This window comes from Ambystoma mexicanum, chromosome 3p (assembly GCF_040938575.1).
Source record: "Ambystoma mexicanum isolate Mex_15411 chromosome 3p, UKY_AmexF1_1, whole genome shotgun sequence".
Lineage (NCBI taxonomy): Eukaryota > Metazoa > Chordata > Amphibia > Caudata > Ambystomatidae > Ambystoma > Ambystoma mexicanum.
The window spans coordinates 381,075,831-381,097,675 of record NC_090925.1 but is presented as its reverse complement, the minus strand read 5'-3'; the positions used below and the strand labels follow the sequence as shown (position 1 = coordinate 381,097,675).

Genomic DNA, 21,845 nt, shown 5'->3' with positions numbered 1-21,845 from the left:
AGGATTGGACTTTATAGGTCCGCTAGAAGCCATGAACATGGAGGACAAGTATGGCATTGTGATAGTGGACTATATCTGTCAAAAAGGAAACTGTATTCATCCCAGATATCAGCACAAGTATGGTGATCGAAGTATTGAAGTAACTGTCCCAAAGTGGGGGATTGCCAAAAGATTTAATAACTGATAGTGGGGTTCAACTGACATCAGCAGAGAAGACCACATTCCTAGAAAAGAACAATATAAATCAAATCAAGGCCGCCTTGTATCACCCACAGTAAAATGGATTAGTTGAGAAGACAAATCGATTTATAAAGGGAGACATCCAACTTGAAATAGCATGGGGCATGAACCCACATAGCATTGTTATGGAAGCAGTAGCAGCGCACAGGCTGACCCTAAATGTCAGTGCCATGATCTTGCCATTCCATAGGCTGAGAAGTAAAAGAGCAGCATCCATGTTAGTACCCATGTGACACACCAGTGCAAGAATGGATGAACTATAGACACGCTGCCTTCGCTTTTCAGTGGTCTGTTGTATATCTGCCTCCCACTTCAACCAGTCCCGCAATGGCGGGCGGTCCTTTTCCATTGCCAAATCTCGGATCTGGAACACTCAGCCTCTATCACTTTGTGAGAGGCGGGATCATCTGTCTTTCCGTTGTGCTCTCAAATCTTTTCTCTTTTAGTTCTCTTGTCACTTTTTCTCCAGCTGGTTCCCGCAGTGCCAGGATGCCCTAGCTGGTGTATCCTGTGCTTAAGAAATGTCTTAACATAACATAACAACATAAATATGGAAGATACGGTCTAGAGAATCAGGAAAAGCAAGGACAGATAGTTGCAAAGTGGTATAGAGCCCTAAATCCAAAGAAGGAGACATGGTACAGATCAAATTACTGCACACGGATAGAGTAACAGGGTTCTGATACTGTCACCCTCTCAAGGTGGTGAAAAGGTGCACAAACATTGTGTGCACCCAAGATGGCAAGAGATGGAACTTAGAGTAGCTGTGTTCACGAAAGGTGCACTTTACAGTCACAATAGGACAATGTGGGGTAAAGAGAGCAGAGTTTTTGGACCAGAAGATGGGCAAGAGTCCTGGAAAGGACCTGATGATCAAGAACAGGTCAGTGATCACATGGGTGAGGTGCATGGGTCAAGTACCCGCCAAGATGCATCATCAAAGAAAGATGCTCTAGAGGAGAAACCAGAGAAGAGTTATTTCAGCAACTGACTGATCCATGAAGGCTGTCCACAAAGAATTAGAAGACCAGCAAGGTATACGGACTTTGTGATGGACTGATGTCACTGAAGCACCTCAAGGAAATGTGGAGCGCTAGTCTCGCAAGTCCGACGAGCTGGATGAGAACTCGCGAGACACGAGTGTGGTAGGAGCTCGGACTGAGGAGAATGAGTGGAGCGCGATTGAGAGAGAACGGTAGCCCTGTCACTACTTCATATATCATGGGGCCATAGATATTTATATGAGAGACCTTCAATGCATAAACAGTGGCTTCCTGCCAACATAGATTTGGTTAAATAAACCTAGTTAAAAATATCCTGATGTTAGCTTTTATTTGGAGTTCCAGTTCACAGCATACACCTTATTTCATGTCCCACATCATCATGGTTATCATGATGACCCTATGGGGAGTAAGCGTTCCGCCGCAACTTGGGATCTCCCGGTGGCACCGGGGTGCTTCCGGGATATCAGGTGGCGGAATCTGTGTTACGGGGTTGGTGGCAACCTGCCGGAAGCACCAATGGGTTACCACCAAAACTCGTAATGAGGCCCTATGTCTCTGGAGCTCTTCAGAATCAGGGGTCACTGTGACCGAGGACATAAAGCAGAGTTTTAGAGCGATTCGACCAAAGAACCGACATAGTCTTATCCACCTATTCTGGCACGAGTAGAACAGCAAGTCACGTGCACTGCACAGACGAGGCCCCAGTTCTACACTGGCACCTTTGTAAGCCCAGAGAGTAGACAGAGGGTTGCAAAGAGAGCAGCCGGTACAAGGTGTGGAATTTCAGTATTTGTATCATGTTATGCCAAGTTGCAATGCCAATATGTCTGAACGAACGCTGGGTATAATTACGTCATTTATTGCCGGAGAAGCAGCAGTCACAGCTTCTGCACCTCCCCCCCTCCTGGACAGCTGCAACTAGTAGCTTCCCAAACATGTCGTGTGGATAAAGGAACTGGCGGTGAAGAGCCTCCTCAGCCCATCAAAAGACCCACACAAGCTGCTGCCAAAGAGGCAGCTCTGGCCGAGGCCTCGCGCTTGCGCACTGCATTAGCTGAGTCTTGTTTCTCCCTGCCAGAGCAAGTCTGGGGAATTTGCTGTGGGCGTTCATTGACACCAGAGACATTTGTGAAAATAATTGAGTGAAGTGGGTACTGTTGCCTGTCGGAACAGAATCAAGGGCCTGTACGCACTTTAAGAGGAGTGCTTCTCCCTTGTACTCATACATACCTGTCCACATGCTTCCTCTAGAAAAGAAAACTTCACTCTGTACTAAAGACACATGCCTGTAGTTTGCATTCATTGCATTTGTTTTGTGCGTAAAAATAATGTCATGGTCTTTTGTTCAGCAACACCTGTCACAGCAGAGTTCAAAACAATCCCTGCAGCGCGTGCTTTACAAGAGAGCAATTACTCTAAGATTATGGTGGCCTTACTGGGGAGGGCCACAATGGTCATACTATTCAACAACTCCGCATATCCATAGCTAAATATCAACTCCATTCTAATCACACATGTACTTACACACGGTACAAAAGAACAGCAGATTGTGGGGTTGTACTTTTCCTTGAAATGACCCGTTTCATTTGAAATGAGCCCCTCATGTCGAACTCTTCCTCGCTGTCCCAAAAGGATATAAATGCGTCTGAGCCTATGAAGTCACATACATCCATGTAACCGTTACCTTTCAGCTATTTCTCTAACTCTTAAACACCTACCCATGCATCACACAACACCCTCGCTGGTGCCGTCACCAGACACCTGCCCATCCACTACACAGCACCCTCGCTGGTGCCGTCACCAGCCATCTGCCCATCCACCACACAGCACCCTCGCCGGTGACGTCACCAGGCAAACACCTGCCCCTCCATCACACAGCACCCTCGCCAATGCCGTCACCAGGCAAACACCTGCCCATGCGTCACACAGCACCCACGCCGGTGCTGTCACCAGGCAAACAACTGCCCATGCATCACACAGCACCCTCGCCGGTGCCGTTACCAGGGAAACACCTGCCCATGCATCACACAGCACCCTCGCCGGTGCCGTCACCAGCCACCTGCCCATCCATTACACAGCACCCTCGCTGGTGCCGTCACCAGCCATCTGCCCATCCACCATACAGCACCATCGCCGGTGCCGTCACCAGCCGTCTACCCATCCACCACACAGCACTCTCACCGGTGATGTCACCAGATAAACACCTGCCCATCCACCACACAGCACCCTCGCCGGTGCCGTCACCAGGCAAACACCTGCCCATCCATCACACAGCACCCTCCCCAGTGCCGTCACCAGGCAAACACCTGCCCATGCGTCACACAGCACCATCGCTGGTGCCTTCACGAGGCAAACACCTGCCCATGCATCACACAGCACTCCAGCCGGTGCGATCACCAGGCAAACAACTGCCCATCCATCACACAGCACCCTCGCCGGTGCCGTCACCAGGCAAACACCTGCCCATCCATCACACAGCACCCCCGCTGGTGCCGTCCCCAGGCAAACACCTGCCCATCCATCACACAGCACCCTCGCCGGTGCCATCACTAGGCAAACACCTGCCCATCCATCACACAGCACCCTCGCCAGTGCCATCACCAGGCAAACACCTGCCCATCTATCACACAGCACCCTCGCTCATGCCATCACCAGACAAACACCTGCCCATCCATCACAAAGCACCCTCGCCAGTGCCATAACCAGGCAAGCACCTGCCATCCATCACACAGCACCTTTGCCGTTGCCATCACCAGGCAAACACCTGCCCACACCAGGCAAACACCTGCCCATCCATCACACAGCACCCTCGCCAGTGCCATCAAAAGGCAAGCACCTGCCCATCCATCACACAGAACCCACGCCAGTGCCATCACCAGGCAAACACCTGCCCATCCATCTCAGAGCACCCTCAACGGTGCCATCACCAGGCAAACACCTGCCCCTCCATCACACAGCACCCTCGCTGGTGCTGTCAACAGGCAAACACCTGCCCATCCATCACACAGCACCCTCGCCCTGCCCATCCATCACATAGCACCCTCGCCGGTGCCACCAGCAGGCAAATACCTGCCCATCCATCACACAGCACCCTTGCCCAGTGCCGTCACCAGGCAAACACCTGCCCATCCATCACACAGCACCCTCTCCAGTGCCATCACCAAGGAAACACCTGCCCATCCATCACACGGCACCCTCGCCGGTGCCGTCACCAGGAAAACACCTGCCCATCCATCACACGGCACCCTCGCCGGTGCCGTCACTAGGGAACATCTGCCCATCTATCACACAGCACCCTCGCCGGTGCCATCACCAGGCAAACACTTACCCATGCATCACACAGCACCCTCGTTGGTGCCATCACCAGGCAAACACCTGCCCATCCATCACACAGCACTTCCGCCGGTGCCGTCACCAGGCAAACACCTGCCCATCCATCACACGGCCCTCTCCCCAGTGCCGACACCAGGCAAACACCTGACCATCCATCACACAGCACCCACGCCTCACACAGCACCCACGTCGGTGCCGTCACCAGGCAAACCCCTGCCCATCCCACGGCACCCTTGCCAGTGCCGTCACCAGGCAAACACCTGCCCATCCATCACACAGCACCCTAGCCAGTGCCACCACGAGGCAAACACCTGCCCATCCATCACACAGCACCCTCGCCGGTGCCGTCACCAGGCAAACCCCTGCCCATCCAACACACAGCACCCTCGCCGGAGCCATCACCAGGCAAGCACCTGCCCATCCATTACACAGCACCTTCGCTGGTGCCATCACCAGGCAAACATCTGCCCATCCATCACACAGCACCCTCTCCGGGGCCATCACCAAGCAAACACCTGCCCATCCACCACACAGGACCGTCCATCCGACACACAGCACCCTCGCCGATGCCATCAGCAGGTAAACACCTGCCCATCCATCACACAGCACCCTCGCCGATGCCATCACCAGGCAAACCCCTGCCCATCCAACACACAGCACCCTCGCTGGTGCCATCACCAGGCAGGTACCTGCCCATCCATCACACAGCACCCTCGCCGGTGCCATCACCAGGCAAACACCTGCCCATCCATCACACAGCAATCTCGCCGGTACCATCACCAGGCAAACACCTGCCCATCCATCACACAGGACCATAAATCCAACACACAGCACCCTCGCCAATGCCATCGCCAGGCAAACACCTGCCCATCCATAACACAGGACCCTCGCTGGTGCCAACACCAGGCTAAAGGCTATACAGTCCCATACATTCAGCAGAGCTACTGACTGGTCGCATCAGATAACTGAGAGGGCTGACAGGGAGGGGGGGAAGGGGTTGCGGGGCACCCAAAGGACCAGAATTACAAAAGAAAAGGATACATACCTCATTTCAAGTTTGCCAGAAGTGCCGTTAATACCCTTTACTGGTACATTTACCAGCCTTGCAAAGTATGAGTTTTGCCAGTCCACAGTTGCCAGAATTACCAGTGCCGATATCATCTCATCCAGAATTACCAGCGCCTGTAATACTGGCAACAAAAACCCAGCCAACATCAGAAACCTGCACCGGTAATACAGGCACCATGGTATCATTGGCATATCATGAGATTGGATTTGCTGGTAATACTGGCAGATTTCTGCCTGTAATACCGGCAAAACCAAGGCAGAGATAACAACACCTCAGAGGAGCCGGTAACTGGACACAGGTGAAGAAAATAAAGCCCCAAGTGCACCCAATCCACCAAGATGCACCCTATGCACACAGAAAGAGTACAAAAGGACCACACCTACCCTAAAAACAATTCCCAACACAACCATGCTGCCACTCATTGCTGCAAACATGCTGGAGAACCAGCAGAGGCAACAGAAGGCCAGGGAGAGAAGGAGGATGATGGGGATGCTGGTGGAGAGGCATAGGCGTGCAGTGATCCCACGCACAAGGGCCACACCCTGGGCCCTCACTGACAGATACTAACCCTGTACCGCCTAAACAGGGAGATCATACTTGACCTCCTAGCCCACATCCAGGAGGACATTGAGAGCAGGCTCGGCATCAGGTAAGCCATACCACCGCTGCTAAAGCTGGTGTTGGTCCTGCACTTCCTGGCCAGTGGCACGTTCCAGCACTCTGTGAGCCAGTTGCTTGGTATTTTGCAGCCTGTCTTCTCCAGAGTGCTGGTGCAGGTGCTGAAGCCCCTTCTGCACCATGTGCACCAGCACATGGCCCTCCCCACCACCCAGGCACAGAGTAACACCACGCATTGAACTGCACGCATGTTAAGCTAGTGGCCCCCCACACCTCAAAGGAGGTCTACAGAAACCGGACGCAGGTACATTCCCAGAATGTCCAGATCACCTGTGACACCGACCTTACCATCACGCACTGCTGTGCCTGATTTCCATGATCAACCCACGATGCAATGGTCCTTCGGAACAGCACGCTATCGGCCTACATGGAGAATCACAGAGGACAAAGATATTGGATGTTTGGTGAGTACATGTACAATACCATCTACCTAGCAGCATGAGTGACAGGCAAAGGGGGGAGGCACAACAATGTCACAAATGCTTGTCTGGAGATCACCCTGCACATGCAGGACACACCAGCACACCCCTCAATTAACAGGTCACAACACACAGGAGTATCACATGACTGGAGATGTAGCAGTCACTATTTCAAACTCAACAGGGCATCCACACGCAACACACTATGGGTACCAGAATGCAACACCCCCCTGAGCAGTGCAATACACATGCAAGCACTGTAAGGTCAAACAGTGTGGCACAATGAGACATGGCCTATTTTAACGTTAGGAGAGATCCAATTTATGGGAGCACCGCTCTCAGGGATCATAGAGGAGTAAAGAGAGCAACAAAAGGGAGGAGTGGTGACCCTATTTCTTACAACCACAGTCAGGTGAATGGTGTGTCTATCGCCAGGAGACACAGCTGCTAGAACACTATTTCTGTAATGTTGAGTGTGCTTGTAATACTCAACTGATCTCAAGTTAGACTCACCTGACTGTGGTTGTAAGAAATAGGGTCACCACTCCTCCCTTTTTGTTGCTCTCTTTACAATGAGACATGGGACATGCATGAACATACTGACCATTGGGATTCCAACTATGTATTAATTAACAATGTAAATGCACACACAACCTACACCCCTCCCCAAACACCCCCATACCCCTCCCCAAACACTCCTCTCCCTACCCTCCCCAAACACCCGCACCTCCCCAAACACTCCTCTCTCCCCCACCAAACTCACTCAGTGAAGCACCCAGTACATTGACTTGCGGCCCCTCTTTGGCATGTGGCCATTCAAAGACTCCATTGGGGACCGGAGTCGCTGCAAGCGGCGCCTTGGGCTGCCATGCTGCGAGTCCTCAGTGGTTGTGACTAATGTCGGTGGGTCAGACCCCTGGCCCTGCATGTGTTCCAGGGTCAATTGCAGGGCATGGCTCATGGACCCGGCTGTCTCGGTTTTGGTTGTCCTAGTGCATTCTTATTTCAATTTTTGAATTTCGAAATGTATACTCATTAAAAGTTAAGTAATGGGGTGCTGGGGAGAAAAACAACCCTGACACTGGGTTGTACAACTTGACTACAACACAACAGATGTCCACAATCTTGTGGATCTCTCCCGTCCCCTGCACACCCAATAGTAATTGTATAGACAATCAAACGTTTGTTATTTCTTCTGTTTTGTTCAAATCTCTAATTAAATAATAATATAATTCGCATATATGTTGTGTTTGAATGTAGGATGAAATTTCATATCACATGATACTGAAGATTTGTATTTGTCTATTCAACAGTGTAAATTGAGATGAATTGCAGAGGGTGTTAAGTATGCAATTGTTGATTAAGAAAGTATATTTGAACACAATTTTTATTTTACTATAAAATTGGTTTAAAAACACAACATGTATGCGAATTATATTATTATTTAATTAGAGATTTGAACAAAACAGAAGAAATAACTAATGTTTGATTGTCTATACAATTACTATTGGGTGTGCAGGGGACGGGAGAGATCGGTTGTGTTGTAGTCATGGACCCCGCTGTGGCAGAGGCAATCTCATTGCCCTCACTCACTCTTTGGGCAAGGGTGAGGAGGGGGGGCATGGTATGGCCTCTATACCGGGCATTCCCGCGGCTGGAGGCCATCAGGTATTCACACATAAGTCTCATTTCATCCAGCTGCTGAGGTGCAAGTCCAGTGAGCTCTGTGGGCTGCTCCTCAATTGCACGCAGGTCTGCATCAAGGGAACGGATGCTGGCCAGTGGAGTGGGGATGTGTGCTGTTGTAGAGCTGAAACACAGTGTCGTCGTCGTCCTCCTCCTCCTCGTCCGTGGTGTACCTGCCATGATGGCCTGGTGGCTGCTGCCCGTGGTGGTGTGGAGGGCACATGAGGGACAGTGGGGCCACTGACCATGGGTGTGGTGATGGCAGCACCCACAGGCATCGCTGCTGCTGTGCCACTTACAGTGGTGAATGGTGATGATGGTGGTGGGGCTGCCGCAGCTGCAGGTGGTGGGGCTGCTGCAGCTGGAGGTGTTGTGGCCTTCGCAGGTGTGCCTGCACCTGCTGGGCATGATGTTAACGGTCCAGGCGCATTGCTTTGAGAGGTCTCTGTGCCTGTTGGGGAGAGATGAGAATGCTGTTAGTCTTCTGGGAGTCATGTTGGCGGGCTTGCATTTCACTCATGCTACATTATGAGTGTCCTGCTCTTTCCATTGCGCTTCTTTGGTGTGTTTGCTCTAATGTGTGCTTCTACGTGTGGGTGGTGGGAGTGCACACTGACTGTTGGCAAGGTGGCTTGTTGTGTGCGGTGGGACTATGATTCCTGTAATGTTCTCCCATGGCACACATGGGCACTCATCATGTGTCCATGTGTGGGGCTGTACATTTTGGCAACAGTGCTTGTACATAGCTGTCTACCCGCATCCCTTGGCACGTGTGTATGTGATAGGGCCATTTGATGTGACTGACATGTGTTGGACCTGTTCCCTTTGGCCATTTGGTGATTTTCTGCTTGGGGATGCATGAATTTGGACTCAACATGTGCATTTATATGGGGTTTGTTGGACTTACAACCATCACTTTGGGTCCCAGCTCCTGCCTCTGCTGTCCGGACTCCCTCTATACCCTCCATGTGCATGATGGAACTGCACCTCTCCTCCCAGAGCATGAGGTTTAGGAGAGCCACTGTCCCTCCTCCTGTGGCAGCAGATTCCTTCCTCTGTGTAGCTAGGAGGTTCAAGACACTCGGGCGTAAGTCGTCCCACTGCTTATGGCAGTCCCTCGGCGTGCATGGGACAGTCACCTTGGCCGTGACCCTGTCTGCCACCTCCTGCCAGATGGCCATCTTCCTGCTCTGGCTGGTCCCTCTGTGGCGAGCCACAAAGAATACCTCGGCATGCTGCACCACTGTGTCGGACAGTGCAGCCAGCTCTGCCCTCTGCAAACTTTGGCTTCCTTAGAAAGACGTCAGGGACTCTTGACTTCTTGCTCCCGGACATTTTGGCACCTTATGTTGTAGTGGATGGCAGTTGGAAGTGGGGGATTCAAAGTGGATTGAGTTTTCAAAATGAGCCACCAGCGAGCTTCCCATTCCAGCGGTGATGCTAATGCTGGTGTCAGTAATTCCGGAATTTTAGGTTCAGTATCGCTAATACTGGCACATTTCTGCCAGTAATACCGGCGCATTTCTGCCGACAATGGTAATTCCGGCATGCCAGTATTATCATTTCTGGCAGGGGTGTGTGGCGCGCCTGAGGACCTGCAATGCACCGGTATTTCCAGCGGTCATCCTACCATGCACGGTAATGCCGGTTTGCCAGAATTACCAGCATTTTAGCAGCAAAGTTGTAATCAGGGCCAAAATTAAACCCAAAGCTGGGGCTGATGAAATGCACATATTCTCTCAGGAACCATCAGTCTTAAAAAGACTACAAGCTGTTCGACTTTAAACGTGCATTTGCTGACCAAAGACATATCTCTCCGTGAAGTGTCTAATAAACACAGACGTTTTAACCTGCTTTCTATATATCATGTATATTCCAGTGGCGCCTGCTGAGTTTTTTCATTGGAGAGGAGTAAACCTTTGCCCCAAATATGCATGTGCGACTGATCGTGGTGAGGCTACTCAAAGTACCCAAGGAAGGTCCAGGTTTTTTTTGTTGCCTATGAGAATGTTTTTTGAATAAATGGTTAAAATGATGCTATACAGCAGACTTTCTGTGAAAAATTGGGTAAAACGCCAGTTTGCAATCGGTTTTTGTAGGGCAATGCAGGAAAAAATCCAATAGATGCACTTCCCAACTAATTTTCATAATGCCGCTACCCGCAATAAATGCCAGCCCAGTATAAAAACGTTTTCATGCTGGCTCTGCTCGTACATTTCCATTGTGGCTGCACCTATATATACCAGTATTCCCATATAAGAACCTACTGATGTTTGCTGTGAGCATAATGACAGTAGTGATGCGATAAGAAAACATGTCCTAGCTGGCACTGCCAATATATGCCAGTACCTGCATATAATATACTCCTGTTGACTTTGCCATTAAAACTGTCATGCTAAAAATTGAAAATGTGTGTGCTTCATCATGTATGCCCAGTACAAATGCCATGCCACAGCAAGGAATGGCCAGACTGGCTGCATCAAAATGTCAGTCTAGCCATGCCATAACACTTACCATGCTTACTTTATTGTCAATGCCCAGATAAACACAAATTTAACTATGCCTAGATAAAATGAAAAGAGTTTGTATTGTAATTAGACTGTGTTATCTGTTTTTCTGTAGAGTGTTTTTGGAAGACATCTTCCACCGGATTGTGCTATATGGTGGAAGCAACACTTTTGCCGCACCTACGTCCTGGAACAATGTCTGGCTGAATTTTGAAAGCCCTATTTGCCGTCTGAAACATATGTAGTATATGTCAATAAGCTTCTGGTGCTAGTGTGCAAAAACAAACACATTGTTAATGTCCTAAGGGTGTAGAGAATTGAAATAACTTCCGGTTCTATAAGAGGGTCCCACACTAGGGTTGACCTATAACATTGTTTTAGTTGTTATTGGTTGTGTGCTTGGTAGTATGTGTATGAATGGTGGAATTAAATGGATGTCAAAATATATATGATTGGTTTTTTATATATTGTGTAATAAAAACCTTTTTTTGTATGTGAATAATTTGTCAGTGGTACTTTTCCAACCTCAACACAGAGGTCCATGTTTTGTTTATTAGTGCATTTACCTGGAGGACCTTGGGTATTACAGGTACCCTTATATCCTATACCTTGTCAATGGGCAGTAAAAAAATGTCATGCTGCCACAGTAAGAAATGGCTAGCCTGGCTGCACAAAAATGCCAGTCTACCCACGTAATAACACTTAGCATGCTTGCTTTATCATAAATGCTCAGTAAAATGTCCATGTCCGAGGCAGAAAATGTAACCAGACTGGCTGCAGCAATGCAGTCCAGTCTACCCAGGTAACAACCTTCATTAAGCAAACATGATAAGTGTTGTTACCTGGCTAGATTGGACTGTATTTCTGCTGCCATTCTGGTTACTCTTAATGTCATTGGCATGGCATTGTTTTTACTGGGCATCATTGATTAAACAAACATGATTTCATGTCTGCTTTAACATTGATGCCCAGTAAAAAATGCACTCCCTTCCCCCGCATCGCCAAATCATTTGACGTGCAGGGGAAGGAGGAGCCCCCAAATCAGAGGCCAGCTCACAATGCTGGTGAGTGGGCCTCTTGATTCATTCTCAAATCAAAGGTCCTCTCACCAGCAAGATGAGCGCTGCTCACTGTGCTGGTAAGCGGGCCTCTGATTTGAGGCCACCCCCTCCCCCAGACCCTCAATCAGAGCTCTGATTTGGATATGCAGGGGGAGGGGCAAGGTGCCTATTGTATATATTGGTATATTCACTGTATGACATGTGCTCGTAGGACACACAAATAGATTAACTGAAGCTCTGGCGCCTTGAAACACTTGTGTCTAGGCGCGTTATAAATGCCATATGATATCATCATATCAAACTACTTGTGCCCCAAAAAACGAATGTACCTTTTTTCCATTGCCCTTTTGTATTTGAAAACCTTAAACTACTCCAGATAAATGCATTCTTGTTGTTAACATATGCAGGCAGGGTTTTCCAGCTGTATGCAAGGAGGCCCCCAAACATCATTTTTAAAACCGCTCCCACATACAAGTTGTTTTTAGTACACCATCACACTTGCACAAGTAAAATGTATTTACCGCCGTTGGTACCAAAACGAATGCTATTTGGGCAATAATAATAATTTTGTATTTATATAGTGCTACGAACCCTCAGACATCTGAGAGGTGCTTATTATTACCCACAGTGTGTGGTGCTCATTTATCGACCTTGGAAAGGATGAAAGGCTGAGTTTGGCCCTGCCGGGATTCGAACCTGTCGACAGGCTCTGCACTGATGTCAAAGTGAGCGCTCTACTCGCTGTGATATCTCACTGGCAATGTTTGTGCGAAAATGTGCCAACTGCAGCTTGAACCCCAACATTTCTCAGAGGAACCCTCCCCACCCCCATGAACCACGTTAAAGGGTTCGGGCTCACATGCTGTGCCACCTCTCAAATTTAGCCCCCAAAATGTATGCCCCACCACCTTTCAAAGTCACCAACTGGCATTGGTCCAGTCTGATTTGTGGATAACAGCCATGCCCCCCTCCATCTTGTCCGTGCCGTCACCATACTCAACGCTGCACCTTGTCTGGGTGAAGACTTCAAAGACGTGGTTAGATTTGGGTGGAGAGACACGTTCCCATGATGAAAAAGGATTGAGTTTGTTTGTGGGAATGAGGCCTCCAATGTCGGCTGCGTGGTTGATGGCTGAGTGTGCCTTAATGAGGAGTAGGTTGCAAGAGAGTCATGGTGGAAATGATGGTGTATTAACAAGGGGATGTGGGTGACATTGACAGGATTTGTAGGGTGTTTGTGTGATTAGCATTTGTGAGCTTGCAGCTTGTGTATTCATGAGTGCAGAAATGCACTGTAGCTGTAGGAGACATATTGTAATGTCTTCCTTATGTTGAAGAGGCAGAAGGTCAGGCCCCTGGCCCTGTCCAGGCACACACTTCTCCATGTCTTCATACTTAGATGAGGCTGCTGGCAAGGAGGATGCCTAGGCAAGACGAGAAGAGTAGGTGGCACCTGAATGGCTGGTGGGCTAGAGGAGGCAGAGCTAGCCGAGCCCAGAAACCATCCTCTGAGCACTGCAAGGAAGGCAAAAAACAAGCCCTTAAGTGGTGCCAGTTTGTCAGGAAAAGATGGAGGAGGCACAACTAATCACCGTTTGGCACAGAAATCTGTAGGAGGCCGTGGTGGTCTCTCCATGGAGTCTAGTAGAAGAGCAATGCAAGTGAAGGAAAAAAACAAGCCCTTAAGTAGTCACTTAGACATTCATCCTGGGCAGTGGAGCATGGTGTAAGGTGTAATCAAGGGTGAGTCCTTGAGTTATATGCTTCTGAATTTGGATCAGTTGGTGGTGTAGATCTTCTGGTCAACAAGGGGTTGCTTGGGAGTTAGTGTGGTCGCCATAGCTTTTTTGTTAGTTTCCCGCGCACTGCCGCGCCAGCATGAGGCTAGAGTTGGTTGTTTGATGCTGATGAAAGGAGTTGTTTGAGTAGCTATCTGGAAGTGAAGGCAGTCATGGGTTTTGAGTGGGGAGAATAATAGGGCTACGTCCAGTATCTCTGGTTCATTGGTATTTGGTCACTATGAAGGCAGACACCTTAAACGTGTTTGTGAGTCTGACTTTTATGATCATCCGTGTTCTTCAATCAGGCTCAGAGGAGTTTTGCTAGTCATGTGACCAGCATTTTCAGCTTTTTGTGCCAATTGGTGACTAGCGCCATCTCCTCCAGCTTCCCTGGCAAGCAGTGACTACTTACGGGCTTGTTTCTCTCTTCCCTTGCAGTGCTCTTCAGATTCAGGTTCAAAGGAGTGCCCCAGATCATGTCAGCATCACTGCCCCCTCTAGCTTTTTGCATCAACTGGTGACCCACTAAAGGGCTTTTCCCCATCCCTTCCTTGGCGTGTTCTTCTGCCACGCTCAGAGGAGTGTCCCTGGTTCGGCAACTAGCTCTACCTTATTCAGATTTTCCCACCAAGCAGTGACTACTTAAGGGCTTGTTTTTTTCCTTCACTTGCATTGCTCTTCTACTAGACTCCATGGAGAGACCACCACGGCCTCCTACAGATTTCTGTGCCAAACGGTGATTAGTTGTGCCTCCTCCATCTTTTCCTGACAAACTGGCACCACTTAAGGGCTTGTTTTTTGCCTTCCTTGCAGTGCTCAGAGGATGGTTTCTGGGCTCGGCTAGCTCTGCCTCCTCTAGCCCACCAGCCATTCAGGTGCCACCTACTCTTCTCGTCTTGCCTAGGCATCCTCCTTGCCAGCAGCCTCATCTAAGTATGAAGACATGGAGAAGTGTGTGCCTGGACAGGGCCAGGGGCCTGACCTTCTGCCTCTTCAACATAAGGAAGACATTACAATATGTCTCCTACAGCTACAGTGCATTTCTGCACTCATGAATACACAAGCTGCAAGCTCACAAATGCTAATCACACAAACACCCTACAAATCCTGTCAATGTCGCCCACATCCCCTTGTTAATACACCATCATTTCCACCATGACTCTCTTGCAACCTACTCCTCATTAAGGCACACTCAGCCATCAACCACGCAGCCGACATTGGAGGCCTCATTCCCACAAACAAACTCAATCCTTTTTCATCATGGGAACGTGTCTCTCCACGCAAATCTAACCACGTCTTTGAAGTCTTCACCCAGACAAGGTGCAGCGTTGAGTATGGTGACGGCACGGACAAGATGGAGGGGGGCATGGCTGTTATCCACAAATCAGACTGGACCAATGCCATACTCAGCCAAGCTGCCATTAACTCATTTGTTCAGTCCACCTTCCACTATCATATAAAAAGACCGCCACATTCAATCTAAGCTACGGCACAAAACATAGGTGTGGGTCATTTCTCAATTACATTTCCAACCTCATCTGCTCAGTACAGTCCGCACATTCAACAAACATTTTCCTTGGTGATTTCAATCTGAAAGTGGCCCAAACCACTAAAAACACCAGTAATGCTCTCCTCCACCCCATGTAGTGCTCACATAGTACCTGGACATATAACAACACATACTTAACCGCACCCATATCAAAGGAAACATACTCAACCTTGTCTTAAAAGCATCCCCTCTTAATTTCATAACCCTATCCCAATAGACTGCACAAACTATGCTTCCATCGGCACCCTCCCTCCTCCACATACCTTCCTGTACACCAAGGGAAAGGGTAAGCCCAACATGTCCTTGAGTCGCACCTTTAAAGACTTCCCCTTGAAAGTACTAGAGCACAAACTAGCAACTCTATTAAACAAACCTACCCCCAACATTAATTCTCTCTTATCATCTCTCAAACAAACCATAGCAGAACCGGTTGACACCCACACATCCCTTGAAATTATGTCCTCTACCTCCTGGTATAGGGAACACCTATCCAAAGTTAAGTTCACCATCCTGTCAATCCGAAAATGTTGGAGTAAAGCACAGAAGAATGAAGACCTCCTCACCCTCAAAGGCTCCCGCTGGTCTCTCCTCATCAAAGCCAAAACCACATATTACTGATGAACTATCACAGTAGCGACCAACACAAGTTAATCTCTCTTCATAGCAGTCAAACACTGCTCAAAACCACTGTCTAAGCAGGTAATCCTTGTGTCTAGGGAGAAATTATTTAAACAACTTTTTCATCAACAAGATGGATAACATATGACAATAGATCCATACCACAAACATGGGTTGCAAACTCGCTCTCGATCCCATGGCGCACAACATAATCCTGGACCGTTTTCCCTCCCCTAGTCCCTAAAGATCTTGCAGGCAACCTTGTGTCACTTACACCAACCAAATATAAAGATGACCCCCTCCTTACTGACACCTTAAAGCAGATCAGGGTGGCAAGCCTCATCCCCCTCCTAGTAAATGCCTCACTCACACAAAACATCTTTCAAAAGCACCTGAAAAACATGACTATCTGCCTTCTGCTAAAAAAACCCACCTTGTAAGCGGACAATCTTGTGAACTACAGACCATTAACTTGCCTTCCATTCATTGGAAAAATCATGAATACAGGAGATGACAACTAACACCATAATTGATCAGCATCACCTGCTCTGATTACCAATCTGGGTTCAGACCAAAATGTAGCACTGTAACATCCAACATCCAGGTCATAGATGTCACTCTTCATATCATGGACAAAGTCGACTAATGCCTCCTCGTCCTCCCAGACATCTCTGCCTTATTCAGCACTGTTGATACCCTCACATTGACGAGCCTACTTGCGAACAAAATGGGCTTCTCAGGCACAGTTCTCACCAGGTTTGCATATTACCACTCTGAAAGATAACAAACCTTCCAGAACAGCAACTTCAGGTCAAACCACTGCTCAGTTACCTGTGGAGTCCCACAAGGCTCAGTACTCTCTACGGTGGTCTTAAACTAATACATGGAGCCCTTGGGATCACTTCTCTTTTTTTGTATATCGAACGCTTCACAAATTTGCATGTCATCCTTGCACAGGGGCCATGCTAATTGTCTCTGTATCGTTCCAATTTTAGTATATGTGCTGCGGTTATAGGTCAAAGGTTCGAATGAAAAGGATCGAATGACAAAAGGGTCAAATCAAAAGGACCAAAAACAAAAGGGTCGATTCCTTTTTTGGGGGGTCCCCCCCAAACACCGTTTTTTGTGGTAAAAAACACTTTTTCTTCCTATACGGAAACTCAAAACATATATATTTAAAAAAAAAAAATCGACCCTTTTCTTTTAGGTCCTATTGACTCAACCCTATGGCATTCGATCCTTTTGGATTCAAACCTTTGACCGGACACCATGTGCTGCCAATGCGAGCACATTGGGATCCCTTCTCAATGACCTTGACATCTCACACCACCAATAGACAGGTAATATCCATTATACCTAAAAGCCAGTTGTACCCAGGACATCTCACGCCTCAGTAATTGCCTCACCTCTGTTAAAGCCTGGATGCAAAGCACATACCTGAAGCTCAAATCCCACAGTCAGAATCTTTCTTACTCGGTCACTCATCTCAGTAAGAAACAATACTAGAGTGGCTAAGAGACACGTGCCTTGATGGCTTCACACGTCACCTGGCCGGATTGCAAACTCACTCAGGTTCACCGTAGATAGCACTTTCTCCTTCCGACAACCTCTCAACAAAAAAGCCCAAACTGCCTGGTACCCGCTAATCCTTCTCCGGAAAATGAAACCCTTCCTACCACTAAGGACTTCAAGGCCACAGTCATCCATGGTAATGCCCCATATCAAAACACCCTTTGCACCATCATTCTGGCGCTGCATCAAGACTCATAACAGGAAGAAGAAATTCAACCACATTTCTCCCATCCTAAGGGAGCTGTCCTGGTTTCCCATGCCAGCCTGAATACTTTTTAAGACTGCCTGAATTACCTGCAAGGCCACCACAGCTCACACGTCTGCCTACCCAGCTGTACAACTCTATAGTCTAGGCAGGCCATGTTCCACCAGGAGCCAGGTCATTGCCAGACTCACGACAAAACTGGCACACAAGGAAAACACAGGAAACAAGCCTACTTTTGCAATGCGCGTGCCCAGTGATACACTATCCCGGTGGAAATCCAGACCACAACAATGCTGTTGCAGTTCAGGAAGGGGCTCAAGACTTTACTCTTCAGTCAATGCCTAGGTGCGACCTAGCCCCCTTGCATTTCTACATCGCATTTCACCCCATTGTCGAAACAACCCATCATTGTAACCCCCTGTTACTTCCTATCTAGGCTTGCACCATATAAAACCCAATTACAACTACAGATGCACATACAAGTCTATCTGAAATGTCTGCAGTGGCACTCTGTGGGCCTCATTACACGGTAGGTGGTAAACCAATGGTTCATGCCGGTAATTTACCGGTACCGCCTTGGAGGAAAGCGGAATTACCGCCCTATTCCAAGGTTGGTGGGGCAGTAATTCCCCCTTCCCCCATTGTTCTTCCCCATTCCCATTTTTGCCCCATAGGGCATAATGGGAATGGGGAAGGTCCTAATTACGGTACCGCATATTGCGGTACAGTAATTAGCACCCTGGTCCCTTTGCGGGTTGGATTTTTAACGCCTGCAAGAAGCAGGCGTTAAAATCCCCAACCCGCAAAGGGACCTCGTAGTAAGGCGGTAAAGATTTACCGGTACCGGTAAAATACTGGTACCGGTAAACCTTTACCACCTACCGTGTAATGAGGCCCTGGGCCTCATTACACAGAAGGCGGTAATCCAGGGTGCTATTAGCACGCTGGACCATGCCGGTAAATTACCGGCACCGCCTTGGCGGAAAGGGGATTTACCGCCCCATTCCAAGGTTGGAGGGGCGGTAAATCCCCCTTCCGCCATTGCCCTTCCCCATTCCCATTTCTGCCCCATAGGGCTCTATGGGAATGGGGAAGGCGCTAATTACGGCACCGCAATTTTGCGGTGCCGTAATTAGCTCCGAGGTCCCTTAGCGGGTTGGTTTTTAACGCCTGCAAGAAGCAGGCGTTAATTCCTCCAACCCGCAAAGGGACCTCGTAGTACGGCGGTAAGGGTTAACGGTCACCGTTGCCATTAACGGTGACCGTTAACCCTTACCGCCGTCCGTGTAATGAGGCCCCCTGTATCCTTTTCATTCTCTCTAGTATGTCTGTGAGTTTTTCTCTTGTCTGTGTCTGTCTATTTTAGGAGTGTATTATGAGTCAGTCTGTTGGGAATGCCTGTTTCTCTTAGTGCGAGTGCTGAAGGCAAGCGTCCCCAAACAGCACGATCCTCCCCGCAATGAGAGACAATGAAGGACTCTCCCAAAATGGGAATAAGGCCAAGACAGAGTGCGGGTGAGCATAAATGGGAGTTTATCAATCAGAATAGGGCATGCAAAGAACTCTGCAAACTCCGAGAGCGCTCTGTCTGACAATAGCAAAGACAGGCGTATATATTTACAAAAAACGTCATAAGAACCTACACACTATAGGGGGCACAAGTTTAATGGGATTGGGTGGCGACGACTAACTATAGGTGCTGCTGCGATGTGGTTGGCTTCGGCTGGACGACGTCACTGGTCAGCCTCGTGGGTTGGGCTGGGCCTGGCAGGTCGGCTGAGTTCATCCGGACGGTGTTGTTGTGCCATTGTGGCCAGTGTCAGAGATGAATGTCTTTTCCTGACTTGGTTGCCCTATGCCATGCACACCGCAGTCATTCAGTCATTTCAATATTATTCTCTTTAGTAAATCTTCCAATAGGTTATACTACAGGTTAATGCAACACAGGAGGAATGTACCTTGTGAGGGGTCTGGAGGTAATACGTCAGGACATGGTTACCAGTGTCCTGTTGACCGGGGCCATAGGTCGAGGGGCTAAGCTTCAGGGCCTGGGACGGGCGGTACAGGTCTTTCTGCCTTGTTAGAAGTTGTTATGGATGTTCCTCTGTGTGTTGTCAAAGTGTTGGGTGTCCTGATTGCACAGGGCCATAAGTCTGAGATGGTCCGGTGGGTTGTGGGGTTTACAAGGGGGCGCGTGTGTTCAGGCAGAGGTTTACTGCTGAGCTGTAAATAATGCAGGTGGCGGGCCGCGGCCTTGGGTGCTACAGAGGGGATTACAACTCTTTGAAGCGGCTCCAGTCTGGTTGGGGGAGGTAAAGCAGTGCGGCGCGGTCTTTGTTCTCATGCCTTGGCAGTCTTCGCAGGGTGGGAGGGGGAATGGCCTTGCCCGCATTTCACAAAGGTATCCCCCTCGTGTGTTGCCGATTTTAGGTAAAGACATCACAAACATTTGAACACTCTATGATACTTATTCAAATCAATACAAAACATGCATTTAAACTTTGCTGGATGCGTTTCGATTATATCCAGTCTGAGCACCTTATTCATACATTATGTTTTGACAACTACAGTATTTAGTTATATGCATATATATTTGCAGTAAGTGAGGTAGAATTAGCATTGGTGGAGTACACAGAAAATAACCCGCCACTGTTCGTGACGGTGGTGGCACATGTGGGGCCTAGACATGCACATATGACAAGCGCCTTCTCGTGCATCCTTCACATAAGCCCTCTGTATGGTTACATTCATCTTCTCGTGTCCTCTAGCAGCATTAGTTCAGTTATGGCGCAAGCCCATAGAGTGTAAGTTTCCCAGTGATACACGTAACAAATAGATCCCTGGTGCGTTCCTTTGTTATTAGCACCCAACTGCAATGGTGTGGGCTCGCCATCGCTTATATCATGGAAGCATGCTTTCTTATGTTTATACATTTTACAGGCTTTTGTAATATAAGGGGTTTCGTGGACGAAAGCATACTTTGCGAGTGGTCTTGACATTAATATATAAAGACTGTCTGCCATCTGATGACCATTTTACTGTTCTTTTCATTTCCCAGGCCTGCTGGCCGGGTCATGCTGGGAGCGATGATACACTGCGGGAGGTGAACTGATACAATGTTAGTGTATTACGCTAGCTCATGTCCGTCTTGTTCGTGGGAACGTGCTCGCAGCAGATCTGCCAGGGTGCTGCGGCGACAGGGATGACTGAGACTCTCCAAGGGTGGGGGCCGCGCTACAGTGCGCTGAGCTCACACCATCTTTACCAAGTAAAATGGTTTCTGGGCCTAGCTAAATTTTAATACATGTGGGCAGTCAATATGTGTTGGGCAATCAATACGTGTGGGCAATGTCTCCAGCGGGTGAACCCTCCACCACCTGGGCCCGGGTGGCATGAGGGGACGCCCAATGAGCCATAGCCCTCACCTGGGGAGAAAACGCAGGCGAGGGGGGTCTCTTGGACCAGTCCTCCCCTACATTTCCCCCCTTTCGTTACTTAAGTAACGAATTCTTTAAATCCTCTATCCTCCTACATTCTGCTTCGTCCATCACTGCCTCATCCCATGCAGGAGTTCCTTTGATGGGCATCCATGCTCTGCACACCCCCCTTAAGCTCTCACCTCTCCTGGCGTATTCATCTGGAGTACACGTTAGGTATATGCATCCACCGTCTCCTTCTAAATCTACCCAAACTTCCTCCTACCATTCTAGTATACGGGGCTCTTTGATGGTAGTGTGCCATAACTTATCTACAATATCCTTATCGTGGTACATAGGCACCAGTTGGTACCTGGGTGTGTTATCTATCCCTGTTTGTACTTGTGCTTCTTGCATCGTTTTTATTGTACCGTGTGAGTTGCCCACTGTCACCATCATCATTGCACCATTTGGTACTGCGTTAGCACAAACTCGAAGACCCACCTGGCACAGGCAAAAAATTAAAAGGAGGAACACCACAGCTGGCATCAAAAATTTCACAGTTATTCCAAGCCATGAGGGGACCCAGGAGAAGATGTTATCGAACCATGTACTGTCTTCTGCTCCACCTTCCATTTTCATTTTTTCTCCTAGGTTGTGGACTGCTTCAATCACATGGGATAGGGAGCCCTTCTCTGCGTCCTCGG

General features: G+C 48.7%; 1 non-coding gene across 1 annotated transcript; it reads right to left on the bottom strand.

Moving 5' to 3' along the window:
- Positions 1-16,857: 16,857 nt before the first annotated feature.
- LOC138581593 (U6 spliceosomal RNA) lies at positions 16,858-16,963 on the bottom strand. Its single transcript, XR_011304655.1, has one exon. It is a non-coding gene; the product is annotated as a U6 spliceosomal RNA (small nuclear RNA).
- Between the last annotated feature and the right edge of the window lie 4,882 nt (positions 16,964-21,845).